This window comes from Populus euphratica, unplaced genomic scaffold (assembly GCF_000495115.2).
Source record: "Populus euphratica unplaced genomic scaffold, PopEup_1.0 scaffold430.1, whole genome shotgun sequence".
Classification (NCBI taxonomy): domain Eukaryota; kingdom Viridiplantae; phylum Streptophyta; class Magnoliopsida; order Malpighiales; family Salicaceae; genus Populus; species Populus euphratica.
This window is the reverse complement of record NW_011500318.1, coordinates 63,538-68,183: the sequence shown is the minus strand read 5'-3', so window position 1 is coordinate 68,183 and position 4,646 is coordinate 63,538.

Here is a 4,646-nt window from a genome sequence, read left to right as displayed (position 1 = left end):
TAGTAGTAGTAGTAGTAGTAGTAGTAGTAGTAGTAGTAGTAGTAGTAGTAGTAGTAGTAGTAGTAGTAGTAGTAGTAGTAGTAGTAGTAGTAGTAGTAGTAGTAGTAGTAGTAGTAGTAGTAGTAGTAGTAGTAGTAGTAGTAGTAGTAGTAGTAGTAGTAGTAGTAGTAGTAGTAGTAGTAATAATAATAATAATAAAGAAAGAGAAGAAGAAGAAGATGATGAGAACTTTGAGATGGAATATTAATGTAACGATTAAACAATGATAATAACAAATGTCAAGGTTAGAGGTTCCACTAATGGTATATCAAACAAGTATAGTATAAACTCTTATTATTGAATTGGAAACCACACACAAAGGAGGTTCCAATCAGATTATATATTGTTAACATGATTACATTAGTCATCTTATTCAATTAATGCTAATACTTGTAAATCTCGTCAAGCATTCATGATTATAACTTATGTTAACAACAAATCAAGTTCCTTTCATAGCTCAGGTGTCGGTTATACCATACATTATGGGCTATGAAAGTGCCAAGCATTTGTTGTACCAAGTGTTATACAACATAAATCAAGATTAGTCATTTAACAAGCAAAGTATTAAAGAGTGAACAAGATAGCAAATATAAAACATGTTAGTATCAAACATTAAAGTCCATATTAAGTTTACATTATACTTATTCTTACACCATTAGTGTAACCTTTTCACCTTGACATAATTAACTTAGCTAGACATAATGAAAGAAAGCAAAATAGATAAACAAAATAAGAACATAAAAGTTAACTAAGTAAAGGAAAGGAAATGAAAGGCATAAACTTAATATTAATGAAAACAAAGCATAAAAAATACAAAGAGAGAAAGGAAGAGCATGATCTTGATCTGGAAATCAAGATGCCTAAATGCATGGCAAATGCCTCCTTTTATAGGCCAAAAATGGGAACTATTGATTTGATGACTAATTGATAAGTGGGTGACCAACTTTTGACTTGGTGACAATCCTTATCTTCTCTTGTCTGCCCAAAACGTCATTGATAACGTCAAAATTGGAGCCAGTTGTAAACATGAAAGTTGTAGGCAATTGTCTCAGCTTTCTTGTGTAAAAATTTCAGCTCATTTGGACTTCTAGAACTCCAGATATGGCCAAAATACCGAATAGTGCTCGGGCTGGAAGACAGATTCGGGCTTCTTTGTTGTTGCTACAATTTGGACTTGATAATGGCCTTTTTAGATCTTGGGCTCCATATGAAAGTTGTAGGCCTATGTCTTACCTTTCCATCCATATAAATTGGACCTAAATCTGAGATCTGTAGCTCCAGATATGACCCAATTACCGAACAGTGTTCCGGTTTGGATTGCACCGACATCTCTTTTCTAAGTTTGGCCATCTCTTTATCCTTGCAATTTAAGTTCTTCAAGTCATCAATCAATCCTTTCATTTATGTGATAGGCCTGCATTAAAAATAGACATTTACCATAAATTATAGGTATCTTATATTATTAGATACATTATTATAAAACATATTTTAGTTAAGGAGTTATTGATACTTCAAGTGCAAAATGATGATATAAAACCATGATAAAAATGCACTTTTAAGTACTAATCACACCCCCCAACCAGCTTATTACTAGTCCCTAGTAATCAAAGCGTTAAAATAGAAAACAAATTTGCAAATTTCACAAAGCAAGGTATTCATCATTTAACTTCCATTAGTCTATCCAGATAAACAAACTCTCATTAAATTTATATATCTGCTCAATACCTCTTAACAAGATATTAATAAACCTTTCTTTTGTGCTCAATGTATCAACACATAATTATGGGGCTTTTCTTGGAAGAAAACAAAATTTTTGTTCTAATGTTTAAGGTTAACTTCCTTGGGTTGGGATTACTATTTTTGTCTTTTTTTTTTTTTTTAACTCTATATACATATACTTTAAAAACATCATGCATCTTTAACCCATGTAATGAGCTTTCAGCTAATGACTCCCAGACCAGTTGGTCTTAGGGCATTAGGTGTTAAGACACCCCTACGAGCTTAGTAACTCGGGTCGCAGATACTGATATGTAGATAGTGCAATGTTTGATTCCCTTAAGCTTTTCTCCTCAACCCATGTAACAAGCGTTGGGCCAATAGCTCCCAAGTCAGTTGACTTTAGGGTATTAGGTGTTAAAACACCCCTTCGGGCTTAATTGCTTAGGTTAGGGAGGCTACGAAACCAAACTTATCTACATTTTTATTATCATCATTTTTTTTTCTTTTTTTCTTTTTTTTTTTTTTTTTTTTTTTTTTTTTTTTTTTTTTTTTTTTTTTTTTTTTTTTTTTCTTTTTAATTATATACAATCCCTTTCCCTTAGTTGTTACCTTTAACAAAAGAACATAAATAATGTAATAATCCAATATGCAACCCACAATCATATGTTAAAGTGTGTGTGTGTAAATTAAGGTTTAAAAATACATGTTAAATAAGTATATGAGCAGAATTAAGTGGTAACAATACGAGAGTTTGTAAACCTGAATATTTCAGGAAGTATTATAATAGACCTTGTTAAGAATGGTTACTAAGATGCGTCTCAAGAGTCACTTTAACAAAAGAACTCCTTTACTCTGCCATCCTAGTAACAACAATTATGCACATGCTTTATGAAATGAAAAACAATTTTTTTTTTATCAACTACTACCCTCTCCCCCCAACCAAAACGAGACATTGTCCTCAATGTTCTAAGGTAGAAAGATAGAGTATAGAAGATATCACCTGAAATAACGAACACTGACAAACCTGAAACACACTGAAACAAATATAAGAAACAACAAAACACAATAATAAAACCAAGCATGTGTATGTACAGGTAGTTGTGATTGTGGCTCACATCTTCCCTTGGTTTTACGTCCAAGAACGGCTTAAACGCCCTCTATGGGTCGGGGATAGGCTTCCCATCCAGTTTTCTTAAAAACTGGCAAACAGGGTCTTTTTTAGTCAGATTCCCAAGACTAAGTCGATCATGTTCTTTATGAAATAGTGGCCATAAATCATGAATTGCACGATGCACATCTCCACTAGGATGCGTCTCAAGAGTCAATAGAAGATTATCTAAAGACTCCTTACTCAGGCCATCCTTAATGAATTGTATTTTATCTTCACGGTTTATAGATACCATTCCTAAAGAACGACATTGTGTATTACAAGTCCATCTAGCACATCGATGACAGACATCCAGTCGTTTTGCACGACGCTTCTTTGCAAAAGTGCTTTTACCTGTTCCAGGCATGTGTGAAATGAAGTTAGAGGACTCACCTGATAATCGGACCTTTGCTTCAATCAACCAGCGAATATCTTCAGGAATTCCATGATTCATTAACAATCTCAATCTTGCACATCTAGCACAATAAAGTTTTGTAATCGCATTCTGAGGCAGAGCGGGAAAATACTTTTTCAATTTTTCAAGATTAGTGTCCATTTTCAAATGAGAATTGGAAGAGAGATTCAAAGAATTGCACAAATATATACACAGATATCAGTTATTGTGGGAAACTGAAAGAACCGACTTAAGTCACGGAGTACCGTTGTCCGCCATTTAACCGGGGTGAGAGAAACTAGTAAAAAATCACTCAAAAAAGAAACACAAAAAAAATATGAGAAAAATAAAATAATCAACCTTTATCTACAAGATCATTCAAACCAACTGATTCATTTTTACTAGGAAAATTATCAAAGTAAGCTTTCAAACGATGTCCATTTTCCTTAAAATCATTGTCATTCATTGAATTCTCAATATCACAGGCCCCATAAGGATTGGTCCATCTTAATCTTAGCTCTTTAGGGAATGCATAGAGTTGAGAATCATAAAACAAAACTTTTTGACCAGTGTCAATTTTTTGATAATTTTCACAAGTTTTGCAGAATACATGCGTGTCCTTGAACATGGTGGGCCAATAAAATCCATTTTGAAAGATTTTTATAGCTGTCTTTTTTGACGAGAAATAACTTCCACATGCTTTAGAATGACAAAGTTTAATGACACTACTTACCTCATTGTCGGGAATGAATCTTTGAAATATTTGATTAGGACAATATTTGAATAAGTTAGGGTCATCACAATAAAAGCTCTTCACTTCGTTCAAAAACTTTTCTTTGTCTTGAGTACTCCAATCAGCTGACAAATCTCCTATAGCAAGAAAATTGATATTTTTATCATACCAAGGCATTGGACTAAGAGAAAGTAAGGATTCGTTAGGAAAGTAGTAATCGATTGGTGTGATGTCAAATGTCGAATCTGTTGTCACTATTGACAAAAGATTCGGATCAACATTTTCGGTGCTTGTTTCATCCGTGATTTCCTCCTTAGAATAAATCATTTGCAAATCTTCAGATTCATCTATCTTAATTTCATTGGAAGTGGTTGGAAATTGATCATGAATTAATTTTTCAGTAAAGTCCACTTCCTGTAAATCATTATCATCTCTAGGTTGCTTGGAAATGTTGAAAATATTCATCTCCAATGTCATGTTTCCAAATGATAGCTTCATCAGTCCATTCCTACAATTAATCAATGCATTAGAAGTTGCAAGAAATGGACGTCCTAAAATAATAGGAAATGAATTACATACTTCAACAGGTTGTGTGTCCAAGACAATAAAATCCA